The following is a 20,993-nucleotide window of genomic DNA, read 5'->3' on the forward strand; positions in this document are numbered from 1 at the left end:
GTGCCGACAAAGCGAAGAAGGACGTATACAAGGCTGGTTCACGGTTCTGAACCGAGTTCAACGAGACTAACGGAGCAACGGTGCCTGTAAACCGAGAAGACAGGGGTTTCATGCACTGCATCCGGTTTAAAGGTACGTCAGAAAGATTTCAAAGGATCGGGATAGTGGTTAGGTCGAGGTCTATTTGGAATTTCTGTCTGGAATATCAGGCTCAATTACACTGTGCTTCTCCAGGTTTTGATGATACTTTGCAACCAAGTCTCCAATCTGGAAGCGAGGCTTCTTCAAAATTCCTATCCTGACAGTGGAGATCTCTCTTGTAAATTTCAAGATTCCCCTAGTTTCTTAATGGTTCAAACCAATTAGACTAATTGTAAGGGACAATAAACATGAGAATATTTTCAACTCGGATACATGGATAGAAAAAGCTCTTCGTTGAATACGAAAGACGCTAATAAGTAAGCAAAGCAGTGCATAAAAGCAAGGGGGGACACGATCGCATAAAATATCGCTTGTAAGGCGCAGCGTCTGAGCTATGCAACGACGGCGGACGGGCTGTGCCACGACGCAAAAAGCCATCAGGGAAAGGACGCGGGGCGTGACGGTGAGACTGAAAAGAGGATGAGAAACGAAGCGACTGGACGATAAAGAAGCGGCTAGAACCACGCTATCGCGCCGCAACGTTTTCGCAAACAGTGCTCGAAGACGTTTCGTGCAACCGGTACACAAATAACACGAATCATTCGCATGAAAGACACGGCGCTTTCACGGCCCGCCCTAAAAATACGCGTCACCGCTCGACGATGCGTTATTTTCGCGAATATGTATCCCGCTGCCTCTCGTGCATAACCTCGATACGAGTCTCGCCGAGGCTATGAACAATCGTTCGATTGATGATCCGGATCTCGCCAACTTGAGCCCCCGCATGTGTGTACTTTGGAAAACTTATTATGGCACTTTGGTTTTATTGGCTTTTAAAGAGATATACTGCGTTTGTGGCATCACAGGTTGGTATCTGATCTAGGGATTTTAGAAAAGTTACGGGTAATTGGTTATACGAGATAGGTCGTGGCTTGAGCTACCAAAATTACGAAATCAGGTCAACTTCTCACCTAACCTACCACTAACATCGTTCTCAAACTCAGTCTTTTATCGTTTATCGAATAACAAAAATTTGGTAATTTGCCAGGTGCCTTTATCTTCTTAATGGTCTTACTAATTTCCGACAAAGAAATTTTTCTAAGGTAACCACGATACCATACTAGGCGATTCTAACCTAATTTCTTATTGAAATTCCATAAAACTTGTACCGATCTTTTTCGTCGATATTAATAAGTATCTATACGTATTCCTACTCACATTCAAATTTTCCCAATGTCGTCCTAACAATCGGATTAATCAGCTCGTTACAATGCTAAAATTTCCCATAAATACCCAAGAACCTTTATAAATCACTGTATACATACTGCACGCTATCCATCACCTAATCCAACCACTCTATCTCTTTCTCTCTCTCTCAAAACCCTATCACACCTCTAGCAACCTGCTCGTCCCTGCCATAGCCTCGCCTCATCTTAACTAGAGAAAAGTGTCGAGGAAAACTCGGACTAGCCGATGGTGGGGGAGTGTAGTGGGCGATACGGAAGAGCCAAACTGATGCCAGGGACCTGGAGGATCGGCGTACGGAGTGCAGAGGGCGCGTCGGGAGGCAGGAGGGCGCGGTCTTGCACGGAGGGCAGCGGAGGGAAATCGTGGAACGCGAGAAGGAAGGGGCGTCTGCGTCTGCGACCTTGGTTGGGGTCGCTCCAAGGTCGCCAGAGTGCCTCCTACCCCGTGACTCCCCTCTCTGGCTGCCGAGACGAGGCTGTGCTCTCTTCCCTCGTCACCCGATCGGCGGGCCTCCGCTTGAAACGGGACCGCAACTGCGTACGCACCGCACGCGGCACCGCCTCGCTCTCTCTTTCTCTCTCCCACCCTCTCTCTCTCTCTTTCTCTCTTTCTCTCTCAGTCTCTGCCTTTGTGTCTCTTTCTCTGTTAGCACGAGCCTGTGTATGGTGTCGCGAGATCAATGCCAGGGTCAATGTCACGGCTACCACGGAGCTACCGTGTGCTGGGTCGCCGGGTTTCGGCCAAGCCCCGGGCACCCTTCCCACCACGTGAGACGCGTCGGTCAATGAGCCCCATCATCGCGATGACCTGGACAACTTTTCGTGGCTTGTTTGCTGTCAGGTGGAAAAGATCGTTTAACACGATTGACTATCACGGTGGCCATCGGTGGTACACGCTTTGCCACATTTTTCACAGTGATTAGAATCAAATAAATTTCCTGACCTGAGAAATGTTCGACGACGCGAATGACTTAGGCAACACCGTTGGGAATAAAGTGCGTGAATATAGTAGGATACTTTGTGGCTGCAAAGAGAATCTTCCCTGGAGGAAAAATATGTAAAATTCGTGAAGCGAAGGCTTTGGACACGGTAACCAGCGTTTCGAAGAATTTTGAACGAAGAATATAGAAACAACGATCCAATAGCCTGGTGGTTGGATGGCGCATACTGCCAAGCAGTTACGCAAGAGTGAAGAAGCAAGGAATAATTAGGTTTGGACGAACGAAGCCCCTTCGAAGAATCTGACACCCCTACTTGCCTACCAGAATCACTTTAAGCCACCCTTTCAAACTTGTTTAGAAAGTTTTACCAGCGAAAGCTTACACGGCATAACCGAATATTATTTTTAGAATCTTATTGCTCAGCTTTAAAGACAATCTGCCGATAATTTGCAGAACAACGACCTTCTGTCCAACCACACGAGCGTTCGTATACATTTTTCCGCGTATAATTTCTTTATTTGAAACATCGCGTTTCCTGGAAATCGTGAGGCAAACATTAGAAATTGACTGTTGAGAAGCTCGATAAATAAGTAAACAGGACTAAGATTCCACGTGCATGGAGCCATCGACCTGTCGCTTTTCTTACAAAAGAAACTTGTTACGCTCTGTCTCGATCTTATCTTCGTATTGTTGTGATTCGACAATAAATCTTATCAATATGTGATATACATCGAGTGTTTCCTGTTGTTGTTCCCATACGGTTCTTTTGAAGTAACTCGAACCACTTGACAAAATACGTATATAATAAAAAATAGGAGCAAACTGAATTTTATGAATCGACTTTTCTCGCTGTCCAGTGCCACAATTTGATCGAACGACGACTATGATACTCCTACGATAGGAAATAATAATTCATTAATTCGCTTATGCCTAACTAAATATACTTTACGATTAAATGGTACAGGAAAAAATTAACGATGGCAAGTATAAATATAAGACAAAGGGAATTATATTGTTTGCATTGAAAACATGTGAAAATTAAAAAGATAGTGGCGGTAACACGTGGGTGTTGATTGGTTAATTAAAGAAATTTCGACGCGTGCTTCCGATCACGAAGCACCGTGAGCGGATTCGTAGAGTGAACGCTCTGATAAATTCGCAGAGCCGTGACATTGACACCTTATCAAAGAGCGGTTGCTCTTATCTGGGCTGGTCGATAACACGCGTAAAGAGCGAACGTTCTCGTAAAATCTCGAATATCCAACCGACTGTCGTCCCGTTAAACGACCGTAATTCAATTTCTAATAAAATCTTGATGGAATGGAAAGCTGAATGGAAATGCAAACAATCGTGAAATATACTTTTCCTTCGTAAAGTGTATCCGACCTGAGAGTTAAAAGGTTATTTCCTTAGAGTATTTCGATTGGGAAAATTGATTTTTCTTGTACGTCGTGCAGAAGGCTGTATAGCTTGAAACATATTATACGGTATGTTGGATAGGAAATTTTACAGAAAATTTAATAGGAATTATTTCTCGGCAAAATAGTTTGTAAACTTTCTCTGAAAACCACTTAATGTGCCATAACAATGCTGAGATAAAATGCTTCCTACTTTCTTGAAGAAAAAATCCCAAAGATAGCCAAGTTTTTTTTTTAATAAATAATTTAAAGTTTCTTTCAACGAGTAATTAAAAAAACAATCGAAATGAAAAATTATACTTTTCTAATGAACACTATATCGTACTAAGGTATTTTTCGCTAGTGGAATAAATGCAGAAGTAAGTCACTTTCGAAGTGCAGAACAAGACGCTTGATCTTGAGAGCTGACGTCATTTCTCGCCGCTATGTTAAGTGATTATTCCTAAACAAGCCAGAAATAAAGGGGTATATACGGTTCACAGCTTATTGAACAATTCAGAACGGTTCGTGCATCGGCCGCCTGACGTAAGTGTATTTACATCGGCTTTTCGAAAGATACGAAAGCATTTAAAAATACACGATCGATCGCGGTTCGTGACCTTTCCCTAATATCTCATCTTTCGTTTGGTCGTTGTCAGCGCCAGGTATGGAAATACGAAAGGACAAAAATTCACCGCAATCTTCCTTCAACATTCCGTAAGAATTTTCACGCTGTCAAGAAAATACCGAGGAAAATGAATTTATCTTTCGCCTGCGATACACCGTGATCACTGTGACAAAATTTACCTCAACACTTACGAATATTGCGAACTCAAAAATAAAATAAAAAATTCCCTAGCATATAATATCGTGTTTATGACGTATAGTTCGATCTAATTACCCGAAACACCGAGCAAAAGCTGAACCAAGGATCTTAGTCTAATAATCTTGAATGTTACAAACACGATCGAACAACCTCATAATTTTCATAACCGCAAATAATGGATTACAGAAATCGAAGCTCGAGAACTGCTGACCTTTCCATGAAGAATTGCATTAGGACGAAAAGTTGGGGAATGTTCTTCCTATTAATCGAAAGCACGCGATCGAAGAGGAGCAAGAGAGGAGGGCAACGAGTCGCTAAACAGGCGCCACGATCGTCCTTCAACTCTCCACAGCGAGAATGAACGGGTTCACGGTTCACCCCTTCTTTCTATGCCAGTTCGTGGTCACCACGTTCCCCTTTCTCCCTCCGTCTTCCTCGACCGGGGTATATTATGATCTTGTCCAGAGGCAGACGGCCTACAGACTTAACGATCGATAGAGCTTCCCCGTTCCCGCCTCTCTTCTCTACACGTACTCTTTCCCTTGTGCCGCGCCGCTTGCGCTTCTACCCCCACCACCGGCACATTCTCCCTCTACGCCAATCGGCCTGCGCCAGGCCAACGATGGCGCGTTACACGCAACGCGCTCACAGTGGCGTCGACGCTCGATTTCAAATATTTGCTACGTTGGCCGATTTTAGTCGATGAAATACGAAAAAGTACACGGCTCGGACGTATCCGAACATTTGCTAATTTTTTATTAGATATATTTCAATTACAAAACTACGGTCAAATCAAGATAATACGATTTTCTTCTTCGTGATCGTATAATTGTACATCACAAGCCGAGTAAACAGATCGTCGAAAGTCAATACGAACAGTACTGTGGTACATGTGTAACAATAAAATTGGCGTTTGTAATTAACGAAGCTTATTCGACTATTGTATGACAACCTCTTTATTCGCAGATTGCTTTTTCTTTTTTAAGTAAATATTATGTGTGTGTCTAAATATCATAATTCTTGTTTCCTATGGAGATCTTTAACGTTTTTCTTCCCATTAATAATTTTCACAGCTTTGTAGCTATTACCAGGAAAATGTAATACAAAAAATTGCTACTTTTGATAATGTTTACCCGAAGATGCCTAGATTCATTACTTCGGACAGCACATTGGTCGAAAGCGTCGGATGTTCAAACAACAATCACATGGTAACTGAGAGGAAATCACATAGCGAGGGAGTGGGTACTGCTCTTGCATGCTCGCCTTGTCTCGTCTGTGTCATCTCGCTAGCCATCTTCTCGTATCGTCAGTGGCTCGTGAAAGTACTTGAACGCTTACTAAAATACATTATTTAATAAACTACCATGGAGAAATTCCACGTCTATAAATCGGAAGCAATTTTGGATACACGCCCACAAGTCCCCCACCCTGTAGGAACTCGGTCTTAGAAGAGTATTTTCAACCAATCCAGACCTGTCCTCGCGAAATTATGGCCTAGGTCGGGGATGTCGCAACCGCACCACGCGTTTGCATTTCTCCAATTCGATATCTTATCCTCAAACTCCTCTGTCTTTACCCACCCCGAAGGAAAAATAAGGGACACGCAGAGTAAACTTTGTTTACCTGACAGGATAGTTCTTTATCTTTACCAAGATGTTAGTGCGAGTTTGTATGTATTATTATATTGTATGTATGTATTATTTAAGTATGAATTTTGTATTACGAGTGAAATGTCTGAAAGGTAAGTTCTATACTCTCTTTTTTTATTTAAGAATTTGAATGCAAATGGAAGACAGAGTTCAAACGATACGAGCGTTTTATACTAATAACAAGAGCCTTACGTAACGAAAGGCCGCATTCACTAAAGTACAGGGGAAGCTTCTACTTTATTTATTAAATAAAGATTAAAAGGGTGGGGAAGATAAAAAGCAACGAACAATACGAGAAATCGATCTTCCAACATCAGACGACTTATACGAAGACAGAGAAAGTTTCTTTCTACATCGCGCTACGAAAATAACTCTCTGTAATGCCACGTAATTTCCAACTTATATATCCATATACATATATAGATATACGTACATACGTTTCTTGCGTTTCGTTTCATGCATATCACAGCCCCATTCTAGCTTATTAATAAACATGTATAGTACGATATAGTATAGTCATGGTACATGGTACATGGTACATGGTACATGGTACATGGTACACGGTACATGGTACATGGTACACGGTACATGGTACATGGTACATGGTACACGGTACATGGTACACGGTACATGGTACTCGGTACATGGTACATGGTACATGGTACACGGTACATGGTACATGGTTACATAGGTGTAATACTCTGTAGCGTAGTTATCATAATACAACTATAAATATTTCTCCTTTGCTATAAACCATACAGTTCCCTTTGCCACTATACATAAAATATTCCTATCACGAATCAGTGTACGTAACGAAATGAATAAATTTACGAAGAATTAAAAACCGATTCGAATCAATTTGGTTCGACTAACGCAACGATGGTAAGCCACTGGCTGTGAATAAAAATGCAGCTTTCTGTGGATTTGATATAGCGATAGTTATCGACTATGCGAAGTAAAGTCGGTCGAGCGTGGCGTCGCGACGCGTCCAGGAACGAAAGCGCGTCCGGGTTGGCGGCAGAAAGGGAAAGAGGAGCAGTGAGGGAAAAACGGGAAGGCTGGCGACACAGTGGCACCGGTGCAGCGGCCGAAATTTAGACCTGGCCCGTGGAGCGTCGCGACGCCTAACGCGCGGCCAACTGCACTACCGTCAGCCACGTTTATTGATCGACCCGATGCAACCAAGCTGGGCCACAGCTGGCCGGGCTTACCTCGTTCGTTCCTTACAAGTTCGAACCGTCTCTATGCCGCGCTGCCGACATCCTCGTCTCTATATATCTACGCTCTGTTTACTCCCCGTCGGGAGACCTATTTTCGAACCACCCAGCGCCAATTATCGGGATCCACGATCGAAAACGCGATCCTTCCCTGGACAAGGTTTTTTTTATAAACAATGGAACGGACAGAATCGACGGTGCAGAAGAATCGTTGAATTTATCGACCTTTGATATTTGTGAATTCGTCACCAGGTTTGTGAGTCCTTCGTAGAAAAATGAATTTCGTCAGAGAATCACGTTGTTCGAGGAAGATTGATAAATTAGAATTTAGACAGATTTTCGTGGATTGTCAAAGTTGCTGAATTTCGATATCCGCGAACTTCTGTTCAATTATCGTTTACATGGTAGAAATAGGAAAATTGATCGAGTCTGTGTGTTTGACCAAGATCGATAAACGAGAAATTTCAAGGCAACGTATTTTCATAGAATTACTGCAATTTGGAAAATGTATTTTATCGAACGATAAATGCATCGTTCCTCGATTGATGTTTTATTAGCGGTCGAGTGTAATAAATAAATAAAATCCGAGCGAAATGCCTGGGCAATATGCTCGATTTTTATCAAAGAACGTGATTGGCAGCGAAAACCGTGAATCAGAAAGAATTGAGAAAAAATGACACGGTTTTACTCGGAGCAGTAATAATGGCACGTGTTCGTTCAGAGAATACAACGGTTGCAAAATAGAGAAAACGTTTCAATGGAGGAGTTTTCCAGTAGTATAGGACGCTAGTGTCTGACTATACGTGCGTTACTACTGTAGAGCAGAAATCTATTGTGAAGTAGAAAATAATCGACAATGGCAGACTCGGTGGTGTCTGACTCTTATAGGCCGCTTCTACTTTACGATTCCTACGCACTGCGCGGCCTTTATTTGAAGCTCTATAACTGGAATCTTTTTTCGCGAAAGGAAAAAGAAAAATAATGTACTTAAAGAGAATGTAGCGCAGATTACGAAATGTGTATTTTAGGAAAACGTTGAGCAAAGTTGAAATATCAAACAATTTTCATCGAAAAGTCTGCATGATTTCAAACATAGTAATAGATACATTTATTCATATTTTCCTAAGTGATTTTTCAATCTGAATATTTCCTGGAAATTCGATAACCGTGGAAATTTCTTCACTCTAAATATCTCCTTCCGAATATTTCCCGAGAATTTCTCTAAATATTTTCTCACTCTGAACACCTTCTGAGAAGCCTCTTCTTCTAAGTGTTTTCTGTCGACTTCTTTGCGTATTTTATTATTCTGAATATTTTCCGGCTATTTTCCTCGAGCTTCTCCAATTCTGAATACCCTGCTAGCTTAAATGTTTTCTGACAATTTTCCTAAACCTTTTCTTATTCCGATTACCTGCTGGGAATTTTTCCACGAATTTCCCAATTTTTATTACCTTGCGACGATTTTTCTTCGTACTTTCTTGCTGCCAGAATTTTCCGAAGCATTTTCTTCCAACTAACTTTCTACGCGCATCTCTTTATTCCCCTACGATTGTCCATCGTTCGTCCGCTTTCGACATCGATAAATAATAATTTGTATGCGAAACATCGAATACTCTAAAATACTTCGCGCTGCAAACACGTTCGTTACTAAAATTAAATAAATAGATAAACAAAAGTTGGAAAACGCATTAACTCCGTTGGTTAATATCAGTCGACGAAATCGAATATTCCGATGGATTTTCGAGCGGCGCGCAGCGTATCTAAATATACAAACGTGTACCTTGCAGGCACGTCGACAGTCGTACGTATTGATTTAGACCGATCTGTATGCGTACGAGGAGAGCTTTGTGAGGAGACACCGCTCGATAACCACCCCTTTACACTGGCTTTAGCCTTTGCCAGTCGACTTACATTTCCCTCGTCGTTGTCGGTATCGTTAAAGGATCGTCCCCGTAAAATCTGCCCATTGCCACGCCTCGTCGCCAATTACGAATTCCATTCTTCTCGTAAATCTTAACCATTCCACTGACTTTTAGTATTTCAAAAAACCGCTTATTTTACTTCCAATTCATAATTCTTTATAGCCAGTTGATTTTACGAGCCGAATTTTATATTCCATGTTGAACGCTTTTACCGCTGGTGAAATTTCATTTTACCTAACCAAAAATAATATATGTGATACTTTTAGCGAGAGATATTTTTACATTTCACTTCGTGATAGATTATTATTAGCTGTTGTCGAGCACAGTTACGAGTTATTGTCCATCACCATTGTTAACTACTAATCACTGTTATCAATTATTTCTGTCAACTATCGTTGAACATCACCGCGTACTTGGAATATTTTTTCCCATCTGACTGCATGATAAATTATTACCAACTATTGCTATTAATTACTATCAACTTTCGCCAATTGTCACTGGCAACAGTTGGTAATTATTGTCAGCTGTGGTCGATCGTTATCGATACCTCTAACCATTATCTAGTGGAATTTAATTATTCTAACTAATTATTAAAGTAGATAAAGATAAGTATTACAGCACCGAGATGAAATTTTCCGCGTGAAAATTTCAATAACCTCGTTTCAAATCCGTCAAACGTGATTCTATTGCCAGGAAGAATAATCTAGGGAAATAGAGAATACCATGCAGGTCCTTTTTATCTGGTGTACAAAATTTCGTGTGGGAAACAGTTTGCGCAATTGATCCCGAGAAACACAAGAAAACGTGACAAGCAAGAAGAAAAAAAGCAGCAGACACAGAGTGAAAAATTCCATTAGCCGTACGCGTTCGGTTTAATCACCTGAATCAACAGTGTTTCGCACTCTCTGACTCGCGTTTCAGGATCATCGAATATGTAATCTGTTGCGTCGAACCTCTTTATAACCTCTTTGCGCGGAACCTGACGTATCGTTGGTTCGCTCGGCGCAGCGAATATTTTTGCTTCTCCGTTTAAATCGGTTTCAAATCGAAAATTCGGAACGGAATACTTGGACAAGTAAACTCTCAATTATTACCAGACTGCGGATTCTTGCGCGTGCATAGGACATTTGAAGATGCAAAAATGCACACAATGCCAATATTTATGACATGCCAATATTTATAGATATTCAAAGCGCAGTATTTATTAGAATGCAGTATGAATGACAATTTTAAGATATTCAAAATGCGGTATTTATTACCATGTTTAACAGATGAAACAAATCTCAATTTACTTACTATAAGCATAACAAATGTATAATAAATACATATAATAATATGTAATAAATATAAACATATAAAAATGTATGAAAATCGATTATTACGATACTTTCGCTTCACCGACGCTTGCACCGTTACGCGTCACCATTATCGATTGACGAACAATTCGAAAACCAACAGTTTCGCGTGTAATTGGTGAATCGCCGACGAGCGACTCGCAAGCTTCTTCGGTTTTTCCGTTTATTTTGGTCCCTTGACCTCTTTCTTGCTTGAAGCAGCCATCGAAACCAAGTTCTCTTTCTCTCTGTTGATAGCCTGACGATGAGCGTGAACCTAACCCCGACCGGTGTATTCTCTGTATATACGTGTAAGGCATTAGCGTCATCGTACAAAATGTCAGGGTTGAATCGCTGGTAATAACCTGGTTCTTTAACCGCACTACTATGCAGATTCACGAGCACGTATACGCGAGCAGGCGACCCTGTTATCGTCCTCGTTAACTATCATGTATACATGACTGAGCCACGATCTGACGCATCACGTGACTCTAAATCGCCAACAGATCGCTCCACGATCAGCGAGATACACGTTTATGGTGCAGCTCTGTTGGTATGGCAGTTATTTGTCACTCATTGGAAAAACACTGTAAGAGGTCTTGGTTGGAGGTTTGGTGAATCGATCGATTTTCACCTGAGAAAAAAGGGAATTTCTGGACTTTGGGTTGCATTTCCCGATGTACGCTATTGTTCGCGATGGTCTTCATCTTTGTTTAAATAAAATTATTCGCGCTTCCAGTATCTCTATTGTAAGGTCATTTTTGTTTTACGACAACGTAACGACAAAATTGTAGCATCGCTCTGGTTTTAACTAGTAGCTTTAACTATAAAACGACTGTTGATAGAAAGGAAGGAATTCTGTGCAGCCTTCAATTTTCAATTTGACAAGATTAACATTTAACCACATAAACGTCAACGTATAGTTTTGCAGTCGATAAACGAGGAAACTATTGGAAATAAATTTGTTATCTTTACCCTCGTCTTGTTTAAAATTTCTGTCGGTGAGAATTAACGATCCAGGTCTTTCTGCATATGCATATTTTTTGACGGAATATCATATTCTATAAAAAGATCGTTTATACGTAACCACCGACAAAATCGTCTCTTCGCGGAACTATAAAAAGGTCTCGGCCAACTCGGCCGTTACGATGCAATTTACGTCAACATAGACGCGATATTTAATGATTCGATCTATCGTAGATCACGTTTGACGCAGACGTTACCCTTTATGAATAAGAGAAATTTTAATTGTTGAAATAGACGTTGTGCCTCCTATTTTCGCGTTCCATCGACTTGCATAGTTACATTTTCATCCGATCCAGCGTGGAAATAAACCGAATTACCAAAATACAGTGGTTCCAACTAAAGATACTGTAAAGGCAGCTGTCACGATTAAGATATTATAAAACCGCACTATTTTAAGAAGTTCATCGACCAATGAGTAAATAAATTGGAAGTAAACTCGAGGAACTTGTAGAGAATTAATTTAACGGAGAAAAATATTGGGGGATTGGACAAAAATATCATTGTACTGCAATTTGATTTATTATGACATTATATAGATAGAAATTAGATTTTTCTATAGACAATGATATTTTAGGTTAGGCGGGCGTAAATTTAACCTACAGGGCTTCCTCGTTTAATTTCTTGCGTTATTCGCGAATGTTGTTGTTTATTTAGAAAAAAAAACTAAGAAAAATATTACGAAACGTGAAAGTTTCTACCGCTATATGCTAGTATGTAAGTTCGTTCTAAGATCAATGACCTTGATAGGTTAGCTCACTTTTGAGGTTAGATATCCTAATTTCAACTTGAACTTGTAACACTCCGGCGTAGACAGAGGCTATCTGACTCATTTCGATTGTTCCTATCGAGAGATAGCTCCGACGGAGATATCACGGGTTGGTCTTTGGCAAAACTTCCTGATAACGAGCCAACAATAGGAAGGATCGCAATAATCCACCGGACGCGAAATCGTGGCGCGATCACGGCCACAACAAACTCCGAGAAACTTCATACGAATGTTTATCGTTTGAGTCACTCGACATTCTTTGTTCAGCTTGGGCTAATGAATCTTCTGGCTGTTGTTTCAGGCACCACTGTTCGCTCAACTCACCGCCAAAAACGCCCTTTTACTTTTTGTTGCTAATGGAAAAGAGTTTATGAAAATATTATTTGAATTTCGATCTCATCCATCGAACGAGGATATTTGCCAACGATTTTCTAAAATTTAGTTGCTTTCATGGAGTATCGGAACGATTTTGTAATAACTCGGTCGTAATTTTGTATAATTTCCTGGATCATCATTGCGTAATTCTGATTGCAGCCTAACCTAAAGGTTGACTAGTTAAGCAATCCTGAAGTCACTTAGCTCCATCTGCAAATGCCAATCTTTAGACAATTCCCTAAGTCGCAATATCCCTAGAATATTAATAGAACTTAATGTCCCGAACATTTCACGTTCCAAATCTGTTTTACCAATTATTCCACCAATTTTACCAACAATTAAAATCATTTCGCGGTGCTTTAAAAACCTCATCTTAAATCGACCATTACGCGTTATTTTTCGCTGTCCAGAGCAAAATAAAAAAAAGAAGGAAAAAATTAAAAAAGAAGCTTGAATGTCGAAAACATTCCAGAGTTTCACGAGAAACCGTTTTGCCACGGCGAACGGCGAACTTAACAAAAATGTATCCGGTGTCGGCCGGATTATTTCTGTCCGAGTAGCCGGACGGATATTCGAGGGCGTAAAATCGAGTGCAAGAAACCCGAGGTCCCGATCGTTGACTCAGAAACACGATTTTCGCACGCGAAGCATTGTTTCCTGGTATTCGATTACGCGTTCGCTTATGCAAACAACAATCCCGCCTCTTATTATCGCGTCTCTGTTCGCGCACGTGATAAAAGTTCAAGGTGCCGGATCTCTGATGCATAACGCACGCTCACGTTCCTCCGTACCCGTCTTATTTCTGCGTTTTTACGAACTTTTATCCCTATTTATATACACCAAGCTTTTTCTTCTCGTAGTTGTTTATATAATATTTTTTTCTAGAAGATTTCTTACGTTTTTTTTTTTTTTTAGAGGGTATATACATGACGTTCTTTTATAAACATTGTATTTCTTACAAATAACCTCTATTTTTTAATTTACTGCCTTTTTGCCTAATTATAAATTAGACGAAAAATTCCCAAGAGTTTACGAGAAGGCATCGCATGTACCAATTTCCTCTAAAATTTCTTGAATTAACCTCTACATCGAAACTAACCTCGTCCGTATGTATAGCGAGACTAAAAATTCGTATCTACAAAGTTTGCACATCGAATTAAGTCGAAATGTCGAAAACTGTGCGAAAATGCAAAGAAATTTTATTTCTTCTTATTTTATTTCATTATTTAACCAACGTCAAAAAATATTTCCTACTACTTGTGCCAACCTTGAAAAATTAAGAAAACATTCCCCGAACATACCTCTATATTGGAATTCCCTACATTTCCTCGATTAAGGTGCATATTGAAATTTCCTAAATGGAGCGCTGTACTGCGATCTTCCACGTCTGTCGGCGCATCAAAACTCGAAAGGTCCAACCAAAACGGAGTTTCATCGAGCGCCAAAACGCGAATCAATAAGACTTCCGGCCTCTGTGGAGCGAGTGCACGCAGCGAACGAAAGAAATATATAATTATTACCATCGAGCCACAGGGGACTTTCAGGGGAACGATGTAAATAGAGGCAGAGAACGTGAACGAAGACGGAGAATCGTCGATCGAAGAAAGATGGTTCGTGCTCCAGCAACGTGTTCGAGGAGAGGGAAATGGTCTGAAGAGAGACACTTGAGAGCAACAGAGAGATCTATAGAGCGGAAAGTTGCAATGCCGACCGCCGCAGCAGTTCAAGGCCTCCGGTTTCTCTCCGTCTCCGCTCTTCTAACTCGCTCTTCCTCGCTCCTTCGCTTACCCGTCCCTGTTTATTTCCTATATTCATTCTATTTTCTGCTCTCCCTTCTAAACCCTCCTACTCCCCATCCCTCATTTAATCCAGCGAATTTCGCATTTGCATCTCCTGCTCCTCCCTGATCGCCGTCATTCTCCTTCTCCCACTCGAAACCGATATTATACGAATATCTCTCGGAAGCCAGCATTCTGTTAATTTCTTCGTTTCATTGCGTACAGCGGCTGGCGAGAATCCTCGGACACTGTAGCTGACACTGTTGGAAATTTCTTACGTATACATTTGGACGAAGCATTTGGAAATCTCATTAGCGAGGAGGCTATCGTGATTATATTGGCAAGGTTAGCGATGGATCTAACGATGTTTATACAAGTTACGAGACATATTTTGGGAGCATACACTTTGCGAAAAGCAGCCAAGTATTTGAACAAAATCGATTATTCCCTATGTTAATAAGCGACGATATGCAGCCAGACCACCTCCAGCGTTAATTGTACGTTTAAGACTACTATTCATGCGCTATACTAATTTCTCACTAAGTATATGTATGCAATAAATATCTCGCAATTCCTGTATACACTTTCAATTTGCATTGGAAATTGGTTTCAAATTATACTGTTGTAATTCCTATTAAATTAATTATAGCGCGACCGTGCGAACAAATTTGACAAAATCTCACCAAAAGATTCCGCGATAAGCGTTGAAATACTTCCTGGGCCACTGTATACCTTAAACGTTTCGATACTTGAACTGCAACGGTACTTATCAACGAACCTTACAACGCGTATTAAATTATTTATAATTTAACAGCGCTTGTTCCTTCAGGCCTTCCCCGATCCCACGGATTCCACATCGTCCACCATCCTTCTTTATCTCCTACTCTCTCCCTTTCTAACCTTTCTACTAGTCTCTGTTGGTCTGCTGGCCTCTTTGTCGTTGCATTCGTTCCTCTATCCTCTCGCTTGCTCCTCTATACCGTCGTCCCTCGTCTTTATTTCCTACTCGCCTCCATCCTGCTTCTATTACGCTACTGTCTCTCTTCTACTGGCCCCCCTTCACCGCCCCTTCACCCTTCCGCAGCTAACGCCGAGTTAAATTGTGCTGATTGATACATTCTCATCGCGGATAACGTTTCCTCCTTCCTCGCTGTGTTTGCGGAGCGCTGCTCAGAGATCACAGCTTACTAACTCTTTAATCGTTTTCAGCGAAATGTTCCCTTGTAAATGACGGTGCGTTACGATCAGACGGAATTTTTCCTAAATATCGTCTGTCTCGAGTTTCGTTAACAAGACTTTGTTCTATCAGCGATCGTTTGTGTGGTGTTACGGGATCGAACTTTGGAGGAAGGCTTCGTCCCTTAACCTTCAGTTACTGAGCAGTTAAAAACAAACACGTGCCATTTTTGTTAGACTCTGTCTTGTTAAAGGCAATTGCTGATCGTCGGTAATCGTTGATCGTCGGTAATCCGTATTCGTGTTTTCATCGGGTCGCGGCGAAAATTTTGATTTGCAGCGAAAGAATTTCGAAGGAAATTTATGGTTTTGAAATTAGTAGGCTGGAATTGGGATATGCGCGTAGCTGGCCACACACGATTCGATCCAGTCGATTCTTCCTGTTTGCCTCGCTAAATCTGCCACCCTATCTCCCTCGTACAAGGTAAAAGAACTTGGGATTCTTTAGGTCGTTTCTCGAGAACTTGCAATAACCTCTATTGCCAAGAAAGAAGGGAAGTGACCATACCAGTCGGTGGATATAAATAGCCGAACCAGCCCTAGACTCACCCCATAAAGGAGTTCTACGAAAGTACCACGATACTATATTAATTGGCAGACGAATCTAAAAACGTTTCGATACGCAAAGAAAGATGACACGGTTACTAACCTATCGAATATCGAAATGAAATTTCTATGAAGCGAAATTTCACTCGTCACAGTTTTTAACGGGTTGACTGCAACTACTGCTGGTCATCGGTGACCTATCTTACCTATTCGTAAACTCTTTAGGATCATCAAACTAAGCCAAGCTTCATGAACAAAATTTCAGCAACGTGAATGATAATGCACTGTGAAAGAAAAGGCGCGAAAATACGAAATGATATTTCTCAAAAATTAAATATTACTTTATTATTATTTATTATTACTGAATTAACGACGTATAAAATTTGCGTGACAGTCAACGTGTTAATGGTTAAAACAACGGACGCTGTTCTCACGAATTAGGCTGAGAATACAGAAATAAGTGCCAAAGACACTTTCGAAGTGCATAGACGTGTTCTCGAAGAACGAAGAGGATATAGTAGGCGGAGGTGGAACGAGACAAGCACGCAGCAAATGTGAGAGAAGAGAGAGAAAGAGACACACAGAACACACGCAATGGGGGTTTATGTAACTCGGGCATTAGTGACTGTGACGTCACGACACCGCGACGCGAGGCAACGGTCGCACACGGTCGATAGTGCAGTCAACTACTGCATTATACGCAGTCGATCATAGAGATCCATGAATTTCGTATCCAATTCTCTGTATTAATTAATCCATCTCAATATTACAATTTTTAACCCGTCTTTATTAACTTTCAATTCCGTGACTACCATATAGAAGCTTCAAAATATCTCAGTATTTGAAAATTATTCGCACATTTCAATTTCGCTGTAACATATATCATAGTTGGTCGATACAACGCAAACCCGAAGTAGTACTATAATCTTATGACTATGCGACATTCTCGTTCGTTAAAACGAAACCGTGTTGAGCAGGAGCTGAAAATCCTTCAGCGCCACTTACCAAGCCAGAGGGCTCTTTACCGACCTATAGACAACGAGTCTCTCTTTTTCTGTCTTTAATTAGATATATACGTCGGTTTTAATAAGTTCGTAGTCACGAGCGACAATGCCCAACCACGTCCAAGTTTTCGCGTTAAAAATCGTCCTTGCAATTAGTCAACCTCGCGATAACAATCGCTGTTTCGTATAATGCGCTCTTCAACCGTGATACACGTGGGATATAGTCCTGGGAAATATAGAGTTTAGCACTTTGTGCTGATTTTTATGAAGCATTGTTCGATACTTTCGTGATTGTTCATAGGAATGGGTCCAAGTGAGACTCGTTGTTCTCTTTTTTCTTTTCTTTATGCTTTCTACTCGCTCTGTTGTCGACATAATTGGGCGAACTTGTTCTTGAGAGTATGGCTTAATGAAGGAGGAAGATTGCATTCTATTTGCGAAAAGTCCGAAATAATGGAATTCGATGGCTTTCGTAACAATGGAAATTGAAATGTTGCAAGAATATTTTTGGGAAAGTAGGACTTCTCGAAGGAATAGTTTCAATTTACAATTGTTTATTAATTTTTACGAAACATCATCCGATCATTTCGATTAACTTGGTATAAAATTCTGGCGTTAAAAAGTAATGAAAGTACAAATGACTCACCGGAAGACGACGAGGCAGCAGTGATTTTGTCTCCTCCTCCCTAAATCGCTGACTGTGTCGAGAAACAGGATACTGTAACGGAAAAATTATAAGTGATTTATCGTATACCCAATTCTTAAGTACAACTATAATGGGCTATAAAGTAGCCAAGGCAATAAAAGTAAAAATAGACATATTGTATTTGAAAAATCGAATATATAGCACGCGGAAAAGTAATTTCGAATAGGTAAGGTTAAGTGTTACGGCCTAATCGAACTTGGTTATTTCGCGATGTAATTCGAGTTTCGATTCAACACTAGCTCACACTAGGCCTCATAAACCTCCACCGTAATTACGCAGCCAGACGATAAAGTGAGACTTGAAATATACGATGGATCATGACAAACAGTTGCAGAACATGAAATAGAAGTGACCAATAGGAACAGTGGTAACATTTCGTTCGAAAAGCTTAATACAAAATTGTAAAAAATTCTACGAATAATTTCATATTACGAATGAAAGAGTAAAAATAGAATGCTTGTGTGTGTGTAAAATTTGAAATTTATTACTATAAATATTGCATTAAAATGTGTATTTTTCTATGTGATAATAGATTATGGATTAATCTGTATATTTCGATGTGACTTTACACGTACATATTTATGGGAAATAGAATTCGAATGCATGAGATTCTAAAGACTGTTCATGTCAAAGAATGCATCTATACACCACCTGTAGGGGAACGAAACAAGCACTATGACATTTATCTGTACATACACATGCGCTTATCGACAGATATTACGTTTCTATAGAATAAATTAAATTTTATCATTGGTCCCTCGAAAAGTTTGTAATAAATGAAATCTAATATATAAAAATGAAAATTATATTACAGACTTATCACGGAAAATAAAATGAAAGTATAATTTTCTACAAAAAATGAAACATGCGTTCATTATAAAAAGAATATTAAAATGAATAGTCAAATATAAATCAAGCTAATGAAGTAAGTAAATTATGTAATAATCGATTAACTAAAAAACATTAAAATTGATCCATTAAAAAGATTTTCCATAAATTTGATAAATCTCACTATCTATAAAATTAATTAATTTTTTGTGTAGTTATTATATGAAATAGAGCTAATTAATTAAAATATTTAAAACTTAGAATGCACTAATAGTTCAAAATATACGAACTAGATCTCATCCCGATATAAATTAGCAATTACAGTGGAGGGCAACGTAGGATAATATCCTCTGTCGGTAAAGCGATTCTGTAGAAACATGGCTAACATAATTCTAACTATTAGATAACATTTAATTAATGCTACCTTAAATGAAGTATCGAAAATATTTATATCTTCGATATAATATTTAGGAAAATATCTTTCTACCTTGATCTAATCATGGAAATAAAAATGTAGTATTTATAAAAGTACAAAAAGAAAATAATAACTGTTTCCGCCCGGGATCGAACCGGGGACCTTGTGCGTGTGAAGCACACGTGATAACCACTACACTACGGAAACGCTGTTGAGAAGTACTTTCTCAAAACAGAAAATATGGTCTATTTTAGTTCCTATTTCTTGATTCATAAAATATATAATCTTATTTATCATTACAATTTATTCTAAATTGGAGATATAATATAACACATAATACTATATTCAAAATTTTATATTTTTATATTATATGTATAATATATATGTCTATGTCTATGTCTTATATGTTATATGACATATAAAACTGTCATAATATCTGATACTCACCACTGTAGTAAATATCTATATATATATATCTTCTAATATAGTATATTCGTATTATATCTATATAGCAGTATATGTTATATGTTTAATTACATAGTATGATACAAATATATATATATTTATTTATTTATTTATTATATATTCATTATATATATACTGTATTAGAATAAATGTATAGGTATTTACTGTAATGAGTATGAGAGATACATTGAAATTTCTGTATGTTACGAATATTGCATAATGTAGAGTAATGAGAAAAGGTATAATTCTACGCAGCTATAATATCAGAGCTATATAACATGTTCCAAATAAGAATACACTTACCCTTCAACTTTCCAATGGTAGGAAATTTTGTAGTAAGCTGTCAACACGTCTGATTATTATCATCACTAACTCAAAGCACATAAATATTCGTAACGCAACGACTATTAATATTATTAACACTCATAAAACCACTAATTATACCAAAAATATCACAAGGTTCCACGACGCGTATATTTCCAAATCGAATTCGGACAAAACTAATATGGAGTCGACACAAATGGATCAATTGAGTGTTTTAATATACATAAAAATAATTCCTTATAAAATATTTCACCCCCAGAAAATCAATTTCTGTCTATTTATTAACATTTATGTTAAAACAACTTTTTAATATAATAACTAAAATTTGTAATTTCGAAAAAAGTTGATCTATGTACAAACACTTGACTTCAGCAGTATTTGAATGTATCGTGTGAAGAGTAAGGAAAAAGAACGAGAAACGTCTATTCTTCGTGATTTCTAATTTTATAACACATCTTGTTTATAAAAACTAGGATTGTAAACCTATCAAATAACAACGATTATAACGTTAAAAATGTCTCTATAAGATATGTAGTATTAAAGATTTGGTGTATTGGTTACAAATAGGGAATGTCTATTTTGTACTGGAACAAAATACAGATAAAAATTATGAATATTTTATTAGCTATTCTTTGTTATGATGACTAAGTTATAAACTTCATTTTATGAACGATATAAATGGATTCATTGAATGTTGTTCCTTTTCTAATAGGCTAAAATATTGGAGCTTAATTATTTTCGCAATAAAACTTTTTAATTCTAATCTTGTGACGTAATGGTATTCTTGCTTTTCCCCTTACCCTTCACATTCAAAAGAATATGCTTACTTGCCTGTATTTATGTATATAGA

The 20,993-nt window shown here is 39.0% G+C and overlaps 1 protein-coding gene and 1 non-coding gene across 2 annotated transcripts in view; both read right to left on the reverse strand.

Moving 5' to 3' along the window:
• LOC100646757 (ecdysone receptor) overlaps positions 1-20,246 on the reverse strand; it is a 188,212-nt gene extending 167,966 nt beyond the window's left edge. Inside the window, exons 1-2 of the mRNA XM_012317565.3 lie at positions 20,123-20,246; positions 18,052-18,123 (exon numbers count right to left, since the gene is read on the reverse strand). The gene's annotated coding sequence lies outside the window, so the exon portion shown is untranslated. The remainder of the gene's footprint in view (positions 1-18,051; positions 18,124-20,122) is intronic.
• On the reverse strand, positions 19,489-19,561 carry TRNAV-CAC. Its single transcript has one exon. It is a non-coding gene; the product is annotated as a tRNA-Val (tRNA).
• Positions 20,247-20,993: the final 747 nt, after the last annotated feature.

Source organism: Bombus terrestris, chromosome 16 (assembly GCF_910591885.1).
Source record: "Bombus terrestris chromosome 16, iyBomTerr1.2, whole genome shotgun sequence".
Classification (NCBI taxonomy): Eukaryota; Metazoa; Arthropoda; class Insecta; order Hymenoptera; family Apidae; genus Bombus; species Bombus terrestris.